This window comes from Zingiber officinale, chromosome 5B (assembly GCF_018446385.1).
Source record: "Zingiber officinale cultivar Zhangliang chromosome 5B, Zo_v1.1, whole genome shotgun sequence".
Lineage (NCBI taxonomy): Eukaryota > Viridiplantae > Streptophyta > Magnoliopsida > Zingiberales > Zingiberaceae > Zingiber > Zingiber officinale.
The window spans coordinates 138096288-138115916 of NC_055995.1; the positions used below are offsets into that span (position 1 = coordinate 138096288).

Consider the following 19629-nt stretch of genomic DNA (forward strand, 5'->3'; position numbering starts at 1 on the left):
CTGAGCTTCGGGTTGTCGACGTCGAGTAGTAGCACTTCAAGGTCGTCTCGTTGGCAGCACTTCACAGAAGAAAGCTTAGAATTCGTTGTTGTCTTCTAGCTGCTCCCTCGACCCTCTTTTTATATGACATTCCGGGCACCTGGATCCCTTCCGGGCGCCTGGAGTGTGACGTGGCCAACCAACCAGGATGCTCCACGTGGCGAAGTCGCGGCAGGGATAAAACTTGGTCCCGGGCGCCCGGACCTGTTCCGGGCGCCTGGACCTCTGGGCGCCCGGTCCATCCCGGGCGCCCGGACCACCTTTTTCCAGCAGGTTTCTCTCCTGCAAAACAAGGTTAGTCCGAGCAAATACCCTGCAAGACAGTGTTAGAATCTGATAAACCATAGTAAAGAAGAACTGACAGTCTTCGGACTGTCCGAGTCTGACTTCGGATTCCCAACCGGAAACCCTAGGTCGACCCGACGTCTACTGTTCCCTCTACGGGGAACGCGTCCTCACCTACTCCACTCAGGAGAGATTACCTGATGCCAGTCCGGTCCTCCAGACCAACTGGACTTTCCGCCTAGGGTTACCACCCCCTAGGACCTAGGGTTACCGCCCCCTAGGGTTTTTCTCTACCTAGGGTTGCCACCCCCTAGGACCTAAGGTTGCCGCCCCTTAGGGTTTTCCCTCACCTAGGGTTACCGCCCCCTAGGACCTAAGGTTACCAACCCTTAGGATTTTCCCTTTGCCTAACCGCAGCTAGGACTTTCCTGAAACACTTATTCAACATGTTAGATCACCACAAACCTTAACTTTGAATCCTTTGCCATTATCAAAACTCAGGTTCGATCATCGGATCCTTCCCGCACCAACAATCTCCCCCTTTTTGATTATGGCAATCGAAATTCAAAGTTAAGTAATAATATGCAGTAAGGTATAAGTACAAGGAGAAAAAATGGGCATTACAAACTCCCCCTTAATATGACCTCCCCTTTGGATTTTTGTGCATTACAAACTCCCCCTTAATATGACCTCCCCTTTGGATTTTTGTTCTCTTTGAATTTCTCTACTCTCCCCCTTTGCCATATATCAAAAATAAGCTAGTTTTGAAAAAACTTAACTTTTCAAGACAAAACATTGATTTTGCTAGAGGAGATTTTTCGTTGTGATATATTCAGCTCTTTTTAACTTTGTGAATTTTCTAACAGAATTAAAAAAAAAATTTAAATAGAAGAAACTTGAAAGTTTTAAATTTGACAAACTATTTGAAAAGCTGCTTAAGATAAATGAATTTCAAAGATACCGAAGGCAAAGGAGAAGCGTTAGCCTTAGTGCTTAATAGTTTACAAATTTTGTTTTATTAAGGTATCAGAGCCCTAAGGTCCAAGCATGAGTTAAGATTTGTTTTGATCAGGTATCAGATCCCTTAAGTACAAGCATGCTTAAACTTATTATTTCCTTCACGAACTGTCTAACCTTTAGCTACTTGCTGATTGCCTTGACAGCAACAGTGTTCACTTGGTTAGTCAAATCACGTCAATTGATCCAGTTAGATTTGACTAGGGCTGGAAGACTTGATTTGATTACTGTTAATAAGGTATTTAACGCCCAGACTCATATTGATGCACAGAAATAAGCATTCTTGAGTCCAGGCTGTACCCTATGCATCTCACACCATTCTATGTTTTACAAACACAATCAAGGTAGACCTAGGTGTTTGTGAGATGCTCTGGCTGAGCCCTGGGGGAACATGATTTCTAGGGGAAAAGCCTAGGCTAAGTCCAAATTTAGAACGTCTAGTAAAGTGGGGATTTTGAAAATTTTTTCCTAGAAGTTAGAAATGTGATTTTAAAATAGTTTTTGAAACACCTTGGTCTACCGAGCTGGTACACTCAACAAGGTTCCGCAACCTATAGTGGTTTATAGCCTCGTAGGCTGAAACACAAGAGCGTAGAAAGAACGCTCTATCTATACATTTGGTTCTAATGGCCATGTAAATCATTGACTCAAACTTAAGCCTAAGTTCGTCGGTGGGAAACCTAGGGTCAATGCTAGGTGTAGAGGGCCCAGCACCAGATTTAGAACGCTTCCTAAATTTCAAACTAATATTATACTAAGAAATAAACAAGCATTATAAGTTTGGAAAAAATTTAAGAAGGGATAGTAATTTTACCGAGGAGCCATCGTAAGAAATTTTAGAACTGACGACCTCGGTTGAGTCGCAACTCCGTATCAACCGCGGAAAATTTTAATTTTGAAAGTTTTCGCAGTGAAGCTGAAAAGCTTAAGGAAAACTTGGAGGTGCAAGGGTAGGGGGGCGCCCCTTGCTCCCTATTTATAAGGGAGTCCGGGCGCCCGGGCCTGTTCCGGGCGCCCGGGGTCGTGTTAGGCGGGGCGCCCGGGTCCTCTGCGGGCGCCCCGGGTCCTGTGCGGGCGCCCCGGGTCCGTATACCAGGGCGCCCGCCCCTGGTTTTTGACCCCTGTTTTTTTTTTAATGAGTTTTAATTTTAAGAATAAATTTCTAAGTTACTTCATTTTAAAAAATAATTAAGTTAATTAATTTGGAAAAATATTTAAATGTTAATTTGCTTAGTCATCTCACCCAATGTATGTTTTCAACCAGGGGATCCTATCATTTTGTGAGATGAAATAGTTCAATTTTTAGGGTTTAGTTTAACTTTATGTTAGATTCGGGTTTAGCTTTGGGTTCAACAATTAAGCGTTCTTTGGATAAACTTCTGGGCTATGGTGAGTCACAAGGAGCTCATTAAAGTAACCATGCCTTTGAGGTTTTCTAAATAGTCCTACCCATTGAACTTAATACTGAACCTTGGTCTAACTAGTTAGGATCCATTTAAGGGTAGCTTCGGTTAGTTCCACTTGGCCAAATGCAACAGGTCGAAGCCATATCTTCCTAGACATGCGATGCCCAAGCTTCCCCAACGTACTATCATCCAAAAACTTCACCAGTACTGTGTTTCAAGTTAAATCTGACCCTTTTAATCTATGCTTACTTACCCTGTCGGGTAATCTACTCTTGTTTACCCATTTCGGGTAGATTAAGTTCGGTTACCCATTCGGGTAAATAGATTTTGGAGTTGTCAGCTATTCTGGACGCTCCTTCTATTTTGATTTTTGAGTTTTTGAATTAATTTCGAATTTTTTGAAATTGAATTTTAATAATTGATTTTGAATTTGAATTTTGAATAATTAATTTCGAATTTGAATTTTGAATAATTAATTTCGAATTTGAATTTTGAATTTTGAATTTTAATAATTAATTTCGAATTTGAATTTTGAATTTTAATAATTAATTACGAATTTTTATTGTTTTAGCTCCCCTTGGATCATAGCCTCGATAAGGTCTATTGAGGTAATGTATTTGATCCTTAGGGACCCAATACTGTCCAAGTCCAACTTGATTGATCAGGTTGGACTTGGCAACCCATGCTTGGACCATTTTTCTATTTGTTCTTTGTATGAGAGATAGGTATGACCTATATTTGTTTTTCGTTTTGTACCCTAGTCCAGTTCGATTGTAGATTGCCCTTTGTGTTCCAAGAATCAAGTTAAGATTCTTGGATCCCAAGGAAAATCGTTCTAAGGTTGTCTTCAAATCCTTGACTTGACTTTTCAGGTTGGAATTCTCTTCCTCAAGTTTTTGAACTTGAGTTGAGGTTCCAGTCTGATCTGGATCAGTCAAGGATTCATTATTAGTCGTCTCTTTAAGGAGTGTTACCTCCTTTAGAAGCGACTTGATTCGAATTTTGGACTTTGCTACTTTATGCATTAAATAATTAATTATGCAATATAACCTATTTCGACTTACAGAGGGGTTTGACCCTTCGGAAACAGATGCGGATCCGTGGCTTCTCTCGGACTCGGCTTCCGATTCGTCCTCGCTTCCGGATTCGTTGGTGTAGTCCAGGGCTGTCAATGCGAGAAAATTAGTCTGCTCTAGTTCTTCGTCGTCGGATTCCTCGGAGGAAGACTCGTCCCATGTTGCCTTCAATGCCTTCTTTCTCTTTGGTTTCTTTGGATCCTTCTGGTTCGGGCAGTTTGCCTTGATGTGCCCTTTCTGATTGCACCCATAGCAGGTCACTTCAAATTTAACCTTCGAGCTTGGTTGGGCTTCTTTAGACTGGATGGCCTTTCTGACATCCTTTTTGTTGAAGCCCTTCTTTTTGGAGAGCTTCTTTACCAAGTTGACTATTTCGGTTGTAAGTTCATCGTCGTCTTCGGAATCTGGTTCTTCTTCTGACTCATGTTCGATTCTGCGCTTGATTTTTGATTCGCGCGTTCTCCCTGTTCCTGCAACCAAAGCCAACACTTTCTCGGTCGGGCGTGCATTAGTCTGTTCGTGAAGTTCAAATTCTGCAAAAAGTTCATCTAACTTAATGGTAGATAAGTCCTTGGAGACCTTGTAGGCATCTACCATGGATGCCCACAAGGTGTTCCTTGGAAAAGCATTTAAAGAATACCTTATGATGTCCCGATTGTCTACCTTCTGTCCAATTGCATGAAGACCATTGAGCAGATCTTGAATCCGAGCATGGAGTTGGGCAGCTGATTCACCTTCCTGCAATTTGATGTTAAATAATTTATTGAAAATTAAGTCTCTTTTACTTACTTTGGTGTCGGATGTCCCTTCGTGAAGTTAAATGAGCTTCTCCCACAACTATTTGGCACTGTTGAAGGGGCCGACACGGTTGAGTTCTTCTTTTGATAGGCCGCACTGGAGGGTGCAGATTGCCTTGGCATTAACTTCCACCTTCTTAATCAGAGATGCATCCCAATCCTCGTACGGTAGAGGTTTGCCGGCGTTATCAGTTGGTAGTTGGAGTCCGGTTTTGATAATCATCCAGACTTCAAAGTGAGTCTAGAGCCTCCATCCGACTCTTCCAGTACCCGAAGTCGTCTCCGGTGAATAGCAGAGGGCGGGCTGTACTATAGCCTTCTTGAAGGGCCATTCAGATTAATATAAAAAGAAAACCCTGACAAAATGTCCCAGGACTTGGTCCTGGATTAGTAGTGCGGAAGGAAGAAAATGGATCACGAACTCGGGTGGTGTTGCACCAACTCTGAGCAGAAAACCGATTCGAGAGAAAAAAAGAATTAGAATATAGCTATGAAGCTAAATTCTAATCGACTCCGAAAAATCTGAAAATACCACGAAAAGTATTTTGAATGGTGGTTGCACCGATTCAAAATGACCCCGCTCTGATACCAATTGATGGATCGAAAGCGCTAGAGGGGGGGTGAATAGCGCTCGTGGCTATTTCATTTTTCGAAATATCGGAATCGTAAAAATTAAGTAACGCAGCGGAAAAAGTAAAGCAAGCACAGAACGACGCCGATGTTTTACTTCGTTCGGAGCCTCTGGCGACTCCTACTCGAAGGCTCGCGGTCCTTGACCGCTTTCGGTGGGCTACAACTATAATATCGAAAAGATTACAATTTGAATTACAATTAATGCAATAAGTAAATTGATACCGACAACAAAAGATCGAAGAGTCTGAGCTTCGGGTTGTCGACGTCGAGTAGTAGCACTTCAAGGTCGTCTCATTGGCAGCACTTCACAGAAGAAAGCTTAGAATTCGTTGTTGTCTTTTAGCTGCTCCCTCGACCCTCTTTTATATGACATTCCGGGCGCCTGGATCCCTTCCGGGCGCCTGGAGTGTGACGTGGCCAACCAACCAGGATGCTCCACGTGGCGAAGTCGCGGCAGGGATAAAACTTGGTCCCGGGCGCCTGGACCTCCAGGCGCCCGGATCCATCCCGGGCGCCCAGACCACCTTTTTCTAGCAGGTTCCTCTCCTGCAAAACAAGGTTAGTCCGAGCAAATACCCTGCAAGACAGTGTTAGAATCTGATAAACCATAGTAAAGAAGAACTGACAGTCTTCGGACTGTCCGAGTCTGACTTCGGATTCCCAATCGGAAATCCTAGGTCGACTCGACGCTTACTGTTCCCTCTACGGGGAATGCGTCCTCACCCACTCCCCTCAGGAGAGATTACCTGATGCCAGTCCGGTCCTCCAGACCGACTGGACTTTCCGCCTAGGGTTACCACCCCCTAGGACCTAGGGTTACCGCCCCCTAGGGTTTTTCTCCACCTAGGGTTGCCACCCCCTAGGACCTAAGGTTGTCGCCCCTTAGGGTTTTCCCTCACCTAGGGTTACCGCCCCCTAGGACCTAAGGTTGCCGCCCCTTAGGGTTTTCCCTCACCTAGGGTTACCGCCCCCTAGGACCTAAGGTTACCACCCCTTAGGATTTTCCCTTTGCCTAACCGCAGCTAGGACTTTCCTGAAACACTTATTCAACATGTTCGATCACCACAAACCTTAACTTTGAATCCTTTGCCATTATCAAAACTCAGGTTCGATCATCGGATGCTTCCCGCACCAACACATAACACTTGCGTGCTACTAGCTGATTTCCTTTTACTTCTCCGACCTAATCATCCATGAGGAATTTTAGTTTTTGGTAAAAGGTGGAGATGATTGTACGAAATTCATTTAGCACAGATTGACCCAAAATGACGTTGTATGCTGAAGGTGCATCTATCATTATAAAGGTTGATCGATACGTCCTCATTAGGGGCTCCTCCCCCAAGGATACAACCAACTTTTTTGGCCGAGCAACTAGATTTCATTGCTCATGAAGCCATACAAGGATATCACTATGGACTAAAGTTCACTCGGATCTATCTGCAGCTGCTTGAACGTTTGTTTGAAGATGATGTTGACTGAGCAGCCTGGTCAACAAAAGTATAATGAATGTTATAATTAACTATAACAACTTTAATTATTAAGGCATCATCATAGGGTACTTTGACCCCTTCTAGGTCCTTGGGCCCAAAGCTAATCTCGGGCCCTTACGCTTGCTCTTGACTATAACTGACCGAGTGGATTTCCAGTCAGCGGGCATGCGACTCTCGCCCGATTGGAATCTATGTCGGTTTGACCTCTTGCAATCATGTCGATGTCCCCCCCCCCCCTAGCAGCATTATTGCGGTTCTCCTCTTACTGTGTGTTGGGGGGTTGTTTCTACTGCACTCGAGCAGGGATCTGAGCCCAATATCCCTGTTGATGATGCATCCTTTGCTGCCAGTCGATGCCTCAATAATCTCGCCTGGGCAGAGCATTCAGACATTGATTTTGTCGGTGGTTGGGAGATAGTGAATGCCGACGGTACTCTTGATTGATAACTGGGAGATTCCCCCAATTGTAATGATAACAATCCTGGTTGTCATAGGTCACCGAGTGGTGATATGTACAGAATTTGGGCAGAGTCCATCAGAGGGGCTCGAGGCATTCCACCCGCTTTGCCTGAACAGATTGCACAGCTTGAGGTCGAGGCTCTAAGTGACGAGGCTGAGGATCAACTTGGGGTCTTTTATGCGGAGGGGGTCGAGTGGGAGACGCTATGTGCTCTTGAACAAATGCCTGAGTGGGTGTGGAGATTCCCTTCTTCCGAGCAGACTGAGCTTCCTCCACATTAATATACTCAGTCATTCGGCTGAGTAAATGATTGAAGTCTCTTGGTGGCCTCCTAATGAGAGAACGAAATAAATTATTTGAGAAAAGTCCTTGAGAAAAGGCAGTCACCAAAATTTATGAGATGACCGAGGGAACATCCATCACCACTTGATTGAACTTCTTGATGTAAGCCCGAAGCATTTCCTTGAGTCCCTGCTTGAGTGAAAAGAGGCTCAAGGGGGTCTTATGGTAGCGGCGACTACTAGAGAAATGGTGAAGGAAAGTCTTTCAGAAATCTTTGAAACTGCAAATGAACTCGGTCGACAATTGCTTGAACCATCTCTGTGTCAAGTCAAAGGGGATAATGTAAGACACTCGGCACTTCACACCGTCCATGTATTGATGAAGGAGGGTGGCATTTTCAAACTTTAAGAGGTGATCCTCTGGATTAGTTATTCCCGAGTATTCTCCAATCACTAGGGGATGGATGTGTTTTGGTAGCCTGTCTTTCAGTACCTCTGGGGAGGCGATATACTAACTTGAGCATCAGAGGGCCTTTTCCCTGATTCTTGGGCACTGAATTAAGTATCAGAGGATCTTTGCTAAGGACCCTTTCCCTAGTTTTTGGGCACTGACTTGCTCATCTGAGTGTGCGCAGGGAGGATTTTTGCTCCCATTCGCAACACCCTTGGCTGGTTCAAAATCTTTATTCGATCATCACCATCGCCACATACCCAACGTGCCATCTCCAACTTTCAAACAGAATCATATTTGGCGCCATAAGTGAAAACTTTTGTCTGAATCTGAATCACATAGATGGAAGAAGTTGGACAACTAACCACGGTCGCCTTAACGCCGGAAGAACTAGAGATGTTAATCAATGCACAAGCGTAAAAGCTGGTGCAACAACAACAACAAGCAACGACTGGTAGTATTTTTCCACATGACCATGCCGTGTCTACAGACGACGCTAAATATGATCCTGTCTGAAAGCCAGAGATGGAGCACTGGGTAGGTGGCAATGGTGTTGACCGAATGAAGACTTTGAACTAGCCAAGGGGCTACGAACGAGAGCAAAAATCCTCCATGCATTCTTGTGTGTATGGTATAAATAACGCTAAGCTTTATGGTTCTGGCCCTATGAAAGGAAGGTTTATATACTCGTCAGGCGTAGGCTCGACCGACTCATTAAGTATGCTCTATCGGCTCATTAAGGTCGGTCGGATTTGCTATATACTCGTCTACATCTTGGCAATTATAAAGCCTTGGGGTTTGCCCGACTTCAGGACCATTGACTGTGCATCGAGGGTTTTACCCTACTAGGTTTCATGAACCTGACCTGTATTATCCCGACCGTCCCTTAAACTCGATCAATTATTCAACGATCGAAAGCATTGGTGTGATCGGAGTTTAAGTTGGTCATCCTTATTTTGGCGGTTTTAGCACTAGATGAGGAGCGAAACCCTACTAAGTGACCTGCTGATTGCAACCTCCCTTTGACTTTGACTTCCATCTCATCTTGACTTTGAACATCACATTATCCATAGGTCTACTCGTAACATCCCGTATCAACACACACATGAATCACTCGAGTTTTATTGCTTCTGCAATTAGATCATACCTGAAAAGATTTTGATGCTTGTTGGGCACTTCCGAGTTCATGACTCCTCAAGTACATAATGATTAATTATTAGCTACTAATTAAACAATATATATTGTCTAGTAGATTAATAGTGAATTCGGAAGAATTAGCTAGAGAAATAAAAAAAACATGCCTGTCAAACCTAAAATGAACCATCCCAACCTTTCCCAAGTGCTAGCTCAATTTCCTTCAATCAAACGTAACCCTTAATTCAACCAAGCAGTAGGTGAAAACAGAAACCAAACTACAATTTTGGTTTTATTTCCTCATCACCATTTTCCTTAGTTTAGAATCTACTGTCACGCTAAACCAATCGACCTTCCCCCATTTTCTTCACAAAAATTCTGGTGACTCCCAAGCCGTAGCTAGGTGAATTAGAATTGTCTAAAGCTAATGGGAGTCTCATGAATATCCACCAAATTCCATCTGGTAATTCAAAGTTCAACGAAATGTTTTATCGTTTTGCAGTTCATCCTGTAAAAGTATATATAACTATAACAAAGGCGTGTATTTCCATGGCTTTACTAAGTTACTTCTACAAAGACGAAGCTTAATCAACTTTTCCATGAGAAAATCATAACAAATCAAGGATAAGGAGTTTTGTAAAAGTGGTCAGATCAACTGAACCACAATCTAATCAAAGACTCTTTACAATTTACAGTACTCACTGAAAATCAAAAATTGCTGCGGAATTTGGCCAATTATAAATGAAATGGCAATATTTCCCAACACTGCCATCTGCTTTTTCGGTGCTAATTACGCCTGGATATCTCTAAGAAGAAACGATGGAGAAGATCCTGGAATCTCCATGGCTAAGATGCAAATACGATTACGTGGCAATATGAATCTGAGAAGTTTCATTTTCATGTCTGTTAGAATATTGTAACATAATAACTAGGGGTATTATTATAATTATACCGTATATCTTTTTCTATATAAGTCAATAATTTCATAGTGTCTAATACATGATTTTCTCTTTACATGGTATCCGAGCCCGGTTAAAAGAAAATCCTAATTTCCTGCGTTGTCGTTCCTCTCTTGCATTTTCTCTTCTCCGCCAAAACTCTTGACGGCCCAAGACCACTTCACATTTTCTCTTCTCCACCTCCTCCTGATAGTACCCTCTTCGTATTCGCTAACAATCATGCGATCATCCTCGATGTGGCCAGTAAACGCGCGATCCACAGGTTGCATGCCGCCCATCCTTGACAGCCAACGAAGCTATCCCACCTCGAGCTCCTCTGTTCTCCGACGACGATGACATCTCCGACGACTCTTGGAAGGTAACGACCTCATCTTAGGGTTCTTCTGACTGGCGACAATGTCTCCTCAGTGTTCCCTTCCGGTGAAGTAGTTCTTCTCCGGCGCGGTGGATTTCCCTCATCTCTTGATCCTTGTTGAAGAGTGCTGGCTTCAATCTAGGGTTTCGTTGCCGCAGTGGTTCTGCTCTGGCAAGACAGAGCATCCTTACCTTTGAAGGCTTCTCGTGGACGTGATTGCGAAAGTAGGGAGCTTCTAACAGAGGAATCTGGTTGTTCTTCCCTTTTCTTTGGCTATTCTTTCTTCCTCTTCATCCCTACATTCGAAGATTTCCTTGCTGACGTGGTTGCTAACACAAGGTGTTCAACAGAGGAGGCCGGTAGAGTAGTGAGCATCTTCTTCTCAATTCTAGTCGGTCGTTTCATCTTCATCTCCAGCAAGCTCTTCTCTAAGTGCATCACTAAGGTTGTTGTGGACTTTCTACGGACGTGGTTGAAGAAGCAGGGAGTTTTCACTAGCGGAGGGGGCAACCGGCTGCCTCTTCGTCTTCTCCGACACTATTTTCGCCAGTAGTCTGGAGCCATTCTTCACAGTTCTTTCCAAACTAATCAATGACTACATCTAGCGTCCCAAAGCCAGATACCTCAATCTTTACCAACCACATCACTGCACCCCTCTCTTCCGAGCAGTTGGATGGTAAAAAATACATCTCTTAGGCATCTCACATTGAGCTTTGGCTTGTTGGACAGGGTTATGAGACACATCTCACTCAAACTGAAGAAGATATTCAAGTCACCGATCATCCTCTATGGAAGAAGGTTGACGCTCAGTTGTGTTGCATTATCCGAGCCACCATCCATTCATCTCTTAGGAATGTCTTCCGTACTCACAAAACCTTCAAAGCCGTTTGGACACAAACTCAACAATTTTTTACAAACATCTCTCGGTGATTCTATCAAGTTTGTGAAGATCTCATGACCATCCTCAGTGCCCATCGGATTAAGGATTCAATGTCAACTTATCTGAGTTCGGTCTCTAGCCTTCTTTGTGACTTCAATGAACTGCTACCACCTGCGGCCAATCCTGTTGAAGAGCTTGAAAACCGGAAGAAATTTTTTATGTCCCTAACCTTATATGGTCTGTCCGCAGATTATTCTCATGTTCGTGATCAGATTCTGGGCAACCCCATAGAAGCTACCATGGACAATACCTAGGCAACTCTCCTTCGTGTCCCGGTCAAGATCTTGACGATGTCTCTTTCCGTTCCTATTGACTCGTCAGCTTTGGTCTCTCGACACAAAAATAGACCTCCGCCTTGCAAGGGTGGCAAAGGTCGTCCTTGGTGTGATCATTGCCATCACATTACAAGAAAAAAGCTGATAGACAACTCTTTAAAAGCATTGTCTATATGTTTGAAAAAGCGTTGTTAAAAGCACTGTTGTTAAAAGTCCGCTCAACGACAATGCTTTAAAAGCATTATCGTTGCGTAATGGCCAGGGGTCGATTCTCAGGAACTGACGACCTGAGGTTTACCCCGTCATGCGCCTATGGCCTGTGTACCTGTATGAACCTCCCTCCATATCTGTGGGGCCGACACTAGGGGGGCCGCTAAGGTATCGGATCTACTTTTTTTTTAAAAGCGTTGTCATTTGTAATAAAGACAACGCTTTAAAAGCATTGTCGTTTGTAATAAAGACAACGCTTTAAAAGCGTTGTCATTTTTTTTTGCAAAAACAACGCATTTGCAATGCTTTAAAAGCGTTGTGTTTTTTTTTTTTTTTGCAAAGACAACATTTTTGCAACACTTTAAAAGCGTTGTCTTTTTAAAATTAAAAAAAAATCTATTTACAAAATCATTATTTTTATATTTACAAAACTATTAATTTTCTTTTACCATGTTCAGATTCGAATTTGACATATAATAACAATTAATCAACTCGACCAATGATTTCAAGTTCATACCAAAATAATAGAATTCATCCAAAATAATATAATTCAATTACAAAATAGATATTGGTATTTTCAGGAGAATTCAACTACAAAGTAGAATTCAACAAATGATTTCAAAGACTAAATAGTTCTTTTTCAAAGTAGATATTAACATTCAAATTTAAAACAAAGAGCACAAAATAGCTAGCCGGTCTTGAAGGCAATGATCTGCATGCGTACTTCTACTAGCTACAATCAAAAAGGATTGTCGGTTTGAGACTGAGACAAAACACCTACCACTGTGTATCTGCCACAGAAAACAATACCATCAGTATTATGCAAAAGAAATTTTCACTCTTAATTTGAACATATCAAATTAAAGAATTCCTAAGTAGCATAAAATTATTGATGGAGTACATACCATGCAGCAATGAGTAACCCTGCTAATTGCCTAGAACCAACATGTTGAAAAGAAGATCCTTCATCTAAGGTCTTGCCAAATTGCATTCAACCACCATTGCCCATTAGCACTCCCCTCGAGTCCTACCTAAGATCATTAGAGTAGACACAAATTTGGAGACAGTATCATCAGTCTAGAAGTTATATTTCACAAGATTGAAAATATGTCCTTGGAAATTAGACATACATTCAGAAAAGTTAGCAGAAATAACTCTCAGCACCCAAGTTGAACTTATAAACTTAACGGGAGGTCCTTCACACCTAGGATTTTAAAGTAGTGTTCGCCTTATATTTACATCTGTCGCTACTACCAATCATTACCAAGTGACATGAAGAGTGAAAACATCTCTGCAGCATAAATAACTAAGCACATATCTAAATAGCTAATATTGTTAAAGAAGATCATAATTATTTCTCACCAGATAAACTTAGAAACAAAATAGAAATATGATGTTTTTCTCTGTACACAAGGTCATTAAATAAAAGGAACCAAATTTCATAGAAATATATTGCCAGGAGTCATTCTCCAAAATTTCATCCAACTTACAAACGAGTTGATATGGACAAGTGTATGCCGATTGCTGAGTTACATAGTTCTTCTACAGCTTAAAGCAAAGAAAATATTTTACAATAAGATACTTTCCAAAATAGCATACACGTCTAAGCATCTACAACCTGTGCAAATTCATGTTTTATTGCATAAGGTTAATCCTTCTGTTCTTTTATACATGTATATTAGCACATGTAATCTAACAAAGAACTAATGGAACTAAAAAACAACACAAAATGCAAACAAGTGTGTCCCCCAATTGATCCAAGTATCTAGTTAAGGTCTAGCAATATGCTTAACAACTAGTCACCATATTGGAGTCATAACGTGTGCCTGCTGTGCAAATTCACGCATATATGAATAAAGATATTGAGCTAATCATTTATCTTGAAAGATCTAAATTGTTATCTGTTTTGCTGATATTCATCGTGAAGAAAGACTGGACAACTGACTCTAGCCTAACAAGTATGTTGACTTAAATATAAATATATATGTCTATAGATAACAAGATTCAACACACCTCCTACTCAGATCTTACTTATCCCATGCAAATGCTCAAGTTATTAGGCACGAGAATAGTTCTAACAAATAATATTACACAATGACAGTGAAGCAAACCTCTTTTATTTTCACATAACAGAAACATTAAATACAGTTTAATAGTGGTGATTACTACACAACAATAAATTAAGTTTTATTCTACTAGGTGGGGCCGGCTATAGTGATTACTACGCAATTAAATAAATACTTATAGTGATGAATTGCAAGTGGTGATTACTATTTTATCGTTTTCAGTTGAAAGCATTTCTAAGGATAGAAATTTGCTCAAATGTTATACTAGGATGGATATGATAGGTTAGATTGGTTGACAACCTATCCCAAAAGGTTTAAGATGTTAGAAAATATTCAATATTTGCTTTATATTCTCAGTATTCCCCATCTTTTGTGAATGAGCCGACTGAGTGATCTGACTCAAACCATGAACAAACCGTTCAGTTTATAACTGTGTCACTAGCAGAATTATTAGAGGACAATCTGTTTAAATTTGATTAGATGACCAACTATTCAAAAGATTAAGCAAATAGGAAAGAGATCAATTTCGCCATTACATTCATAACACAATAATTATGGAAGGTAGAAAAAGGTAAAAATCTTGCATAGTCAAAACTGATGGAAAAATATTCTACCTTCCCTTTGCTTTTAATATTGTAAGAAAGAAATAGATCATACTCAAAAAAACCTGGATTCTACGAGAAAAAAAATAGAAAATACAGGGATAAATATCTTACAGTTTCTTTAGCAACAGCCATTGTAAGGAATCCAGCCCCCATTTCCACCTCTTGCAATCCAACAACAACTAATCCAACCTCTGATGCTACAATACCAATCAGATACATGCTTATAATTTTATAAATTATATTGAATTAAATTTAGTTATGTTTATGATTATAATTGATTTAAATTTTAGGAGAAATGAAAAATAACTGTTCTACAACTTTACATTTACAGATCTTTTTCTGTATTGGCCACGGACACATTTGATCCATTTTAACCAAATGAAAGCAGAATAAATTGTACAGGTAAACAAGGGGTGGAAGGAAAGTACCATAAGATGTGATAACCAATTAACCATGGATAGAACTAGAGATCGATGGTGCACCTACCATGAAAGACGTTCTCTAAATGGAGGGCAACCACCATGACCACTACTACTGCCTATAGAGGACGAAGAAGAGCCACGATCATCTGAAGTGGCATCGGCAGTGATGGGTAATTCCATATTCCAAGACCTGATCTTTCCATCCTTGTGACCGCTCCAGATCAAGCCATTAGCAGCATCGACCGCCAAGCACAGCGTCGGCGACGCGCGACACGACTCGTTAAAGGGCATGCTTTTCTCATCGCCTTTCCTTACCATGATGTCGGGCTCCCAGTTCTCAAAAACCTCCTTGAGGTTCCACACCCATAGGTCGGATAGGAGTCTGGCCCAGAGCTACGACCCGGGGCAGGTAATGGTGCTGACGAAGGACCCGGCCTGGGTTTCGCGCAGAGGGTGGGAGCGCACCTCGAGTGTCGGAGGGTGTCCGGGGTGTACGACGGCGCGGATAGGCACTCAGAATATGCCATCGCTGCCACTATCCATCAACTCGGGCACCACGCAGGGGGCGACGCCTCCAAACTCGACCATGGCGTGATCTAGGGTTAGGGTTTTGCTGCCTTCCAGCACATTGGTGTTCAGAGGAGAGGTTTGCGGAGAGGGGTTCACCGGGGAGAGGAGTTGTACTGAGAGGGCGTGAGATGATGTTCAGGTGAGAGGGGTACGGGAGGAGATGAAGACGTGAGAGGGGTTATGGAGGTATTCGGGCGATAGGTGGGTGCAGAGTGGAGCATAGGGTTTTTCTACTCCCTAGATTTAGATGAGAACAATACTTTTTAAAAATCATTATCGTAGACACTAACAAAATTACTAATAGACAATATTTTTCAAAACGTGTTATATTTGATCCCAAAAAATCACTAATAGATAATATTTTTTTAAAAAAAATTGTTGTCTATTAGCAATACAATAAAGAGATAGACAATATTTTTCACTAAAAGCGTTGTTAAAACAAAAGACAATGCTTTTTTAAAAAAAAAACGTTGTCTTTTAAGTGTTATAAAATCTCAATTTTCTGGTAGTGCTGCCCGGGCCACACGATTGATAAGTGTTGGGGTATGCATGGTCGACCTCCTCACGCTGCTCAGATCGTTCAAAGTTCTGTTGCTTCTTCAGCTTCCACTTCACAGTTAACACCGGATCCGACCCCATAACGTTCCTATAATGACTTTCTGAAATGGTTTGAGGATCGTCAGGCTTCTGATTCCACTGCTATTGTTGCACACGCTGGTAATTTCTTTGCTGGCATATCTCGCTCTTCAGGTCCTTGGGTTCTTGATTCTGGGGCCACCGATCATATCACTGGTAATAAATCTCTATTTTCTTCTCTCACTACTTCTGGTTACTTACCAATTGTCACCATGACCAATGGTTCCCAAATTGTGTACAAGGGTATTGGTATTGTTCATCCTTCTCCGTCTCTTTCCATTCATAATGTTCTTTATGCTCCCTGCGCTTCCTTTAATTTATTATCAATAAGTCAACTTACTCGGTCTCCTGATTGTGTTATTTCTTTTACTAAAACGTCTGTTTCCTTACAGGACCAAAGTACAGGGAGGATGATTGGCTTCGGATGTGAGTGTCATGGCCTTTATCGGCTTCAGCAATCCTCTCTTGTTGGTTCGGCGGCGGTATCTTCACTTCTTATTCATGCTCAGTTGGGACATCTAGGTCTTAATAAGTTGAAACAATTACATCCTAGCCTTTCTCACTTAGAATCTTTGTCTTGTGAGTTATGTCAGTTAGGTAAGCATGTTCGTAGTTCTTTTTCTCCTCGCACTATGAGTCGAGCTACGTCCCCTTTGCTTTGGTTCATTCTGATGTTTGGGATCTGAGTCGTGTTTCTTCTACATTGGAATCACGATATTTTGTTACTTTTATAGACGATTTTTTCCGTTGTACATAATTATATCTGATGAAGGAACATTCATAATTATTTTCTATTTTTCAATCTTTTTTTTTCATGAAATCAAAACTCAGTATGACATTTCTCTTCGAACTTTGCAAAGTGGTAATGCACTCGAGTATCTTTCTACTCAGTTTTATTCCTTCTTGGCATCTCATGGTGTACTGCATCATACGTCTTACCCTCTTACCCCTCAACAGAATGGGGTTACAAAATGCAAGAATCATCATCTCCTTGAGACCACTCAGACTCTTCTTCTCCATTCTCATGTTCCTCATCAGTTTGGGGTGATATCGTACTTACTACGTGTTATCTCATCAATCGCATGCCTTCATCCACTCTCCAAGATAAAATACCTCATCATATCCTCTACCCTCATCATCCTCTTCATCCTTTACCACCTCGGGTCTTTGGTTCTATATATTTTGCTCATGATCTTGATCCTAGCATTGATAAACTCTCTCTTCGATCTCATAAGTGTGTTTTTCCTTGGGTACCCACAGTCTCAGAAAGGGTACAAGTGTTATTCCCCTATTTTCGTCGGTATTTCATCTCTGCTGATGTCACATTCTTTGATTTGATTTCATTTTTTTGGGCCACCCGCTTCCTAGTCCGAGGCTTCTCCCTCTCCACCTGCACCAGTGACTATCTTTTGTCCTTCGGAGGCACTTCTATCATCCCCCGACGTCGTCTCTTCTTTTGCATGTTTATCAGCATCATCCTCATCTTGCTTTGCCGCTAACCAACACTGACACTACCGTGGACACATCTTTGGAGCCAAGTCCTTCGCAGTTTCCTCCGGTCCCATCTCCTGACTCTGATATTCCTATTGCACTTCGAAAGGGTATGTGTTCCACTTGTAATCATTCTCCTCACTATGTTTCTTTGAGTTATCATTGCCTTTCTCCTTCCTATTATTCTTGTCTTTCTTCCTTGTCGTTTGTTTCTCTTCCTAAGACTGTAGGTGATGCCTTTTCTCATCCAGGATGGAAACAGGCTATGCTAAATGAAATTTGTACTTTATAGAGTAGTGGGACTTGGGACCTCGTTCCTCTACCGCATGGGAAGTCAGTTGTTGGTTCTCAATGGGTGTATACAGTGAAGGTCAGTCCAGAGGGTATGGTTAACAAACTTAAGGCGTGCCTCGTTGCTAAAGTCTATACTCAGATTTTCGGATTGGATTATGGGGATACTTTTTCTCCTGTTATCAAGATGTCTTCTGTACGCCTATTCCTGTTAATTACTGTGATTTGTCATTGGCCTCTTTATCAGTTGGACATCAAAAATGTATTCTTATATGATGATCTGCTCGAGGAAGTCTATATGGAGCAACCTCCGTGTTTTATTGCTCAGGGAGAGTCTTCTGGTCTTGTATGTCGCCTGCGGAAATCTTTATATGACCTCAAGCAATCACCCAGAGCATGGTTCGGGAGATTTAGTACTATAATTCAATAGTTTGGCATGACTCGGAGCGAGGCTAACTATTCTGCCTTTTATCTCTACTCATCTACTGGTTGCATCTACATAGTGATTTATGTTAATGATATTGTCATCACAAGTAGTGATCATCTTGGGATTTCACAAGTGAAACAACATCCTTTTAAACATTTCCAGACAGAGGACCTCGACAAACTCAAATATTTCTTGGAGATAGAAGTAGCACAGTCTAAACAGGGGATCGTCATATCCTAAAGGAAGTATGCAATGGATATTTTGAAAGAAATAAGAATGTTAAACTCAAAGACAGTCGACAACCCTATGGATCATGTAGGTGCAGCGGAGGCCGACAAGAGGGGGGTGAATTGCTGAAATCAAAAATAAACTATACCCTCTTCAGATTTCAACTCAGAAAAGCAATAGTAAAATTAAAACAAGCAAGGAAATATAAATTAAGTAATAGATAGGATTTAACCTGGTTACAACCAAGGAGGTTGTTAATCCAGGGCAGTAGAAAAAGCTCAATAGAAAAATCTCCTTTGCTAAAAGCGGAGAAGTCTTTTACACTTTGGAAGCCTAGAACTATTGCTAGGAAAGAGTACACAGTTGATTGCTTGAGTTGTTGTTACTTTCCTAGCTCCAGGGGCCTTTATATAGGTCCTGGAAATCTTATCCCGAGAATCCAAGGCGCCTCCAACAAGGTTCAAGGCGCCTCCAGGTCAGTCAGCGGATAAAACTTTATCCGCAGCGCAAACGGTCAAACTGACCTGGCTTAAGGCGCCTTAAACAAACCTTTCAAGGCGCCTTCAATGTTGAAGGCGCCTTGAATATGTTTAAGGCGCCTTCAATATGTTTAAGGCGCCTTCAATATGTTTAAGGCGCCTTCAAGGTTCCTACTACAGTAATTTTTGCTACAGTAATTTCAGCCTCTTTTGTCTCCATTTCTTCTTCGCTTTGGCTTCCGAAGCTCCGTTCTTTTGGGTGATTGCGGCCAACCGAAATAGGGCTCACCCGAACCCAATTCCCGGCCTTCTCCTCGAGCAGGCTTCCGTCCGGCTTCTCGTCCCTCGAACACCGTGCACGTTCTTCTCGCTCCACCGGAGTACTCTTCCGCAACTCTCTCGTCCTTCGGACGCACTGAGCCCGTCGGCTCCCTTCCCGTGCTGTCCTTCTCGCTAACTGCGTCTTCCGCTCGACTTCCTGTGCTCCTAAGCTCCTGCACACTCAGACACAGGGATCAAACACAGCAGGACCTAACCAACTTGGTTGATCACATCAAAATTACCACGGGGTCCAACAGATCATATGTCAAGTTTCTGCCAAATCAG

The 19629-nt window shown here is 41.9% G+C and overlaps 1 long non-coding RNA gene across 1 annotated transcript; it reads right to left on the minus strand.

The window, feature by feature from the left end:
* Positions 1-12330: 12330 nt before the first annotated feature.
* LOC121986313 lies at positions 12331-15707 on the minus strand. The gene is made up of 4 exons (XR_006113375.1): positions 14966-15707; positions 14591-14676; positions 12714-12839; positions 12331-12599 (listed from the first exon to the last, which is right to left on the minus strand). It is a non-coding gene; the product is annotated as an uncharacterized LOC121986313 (long non-coding RNA).
* Between the last annotated feature and the right edge of the window lie 3922 nt (positions 15708-19629).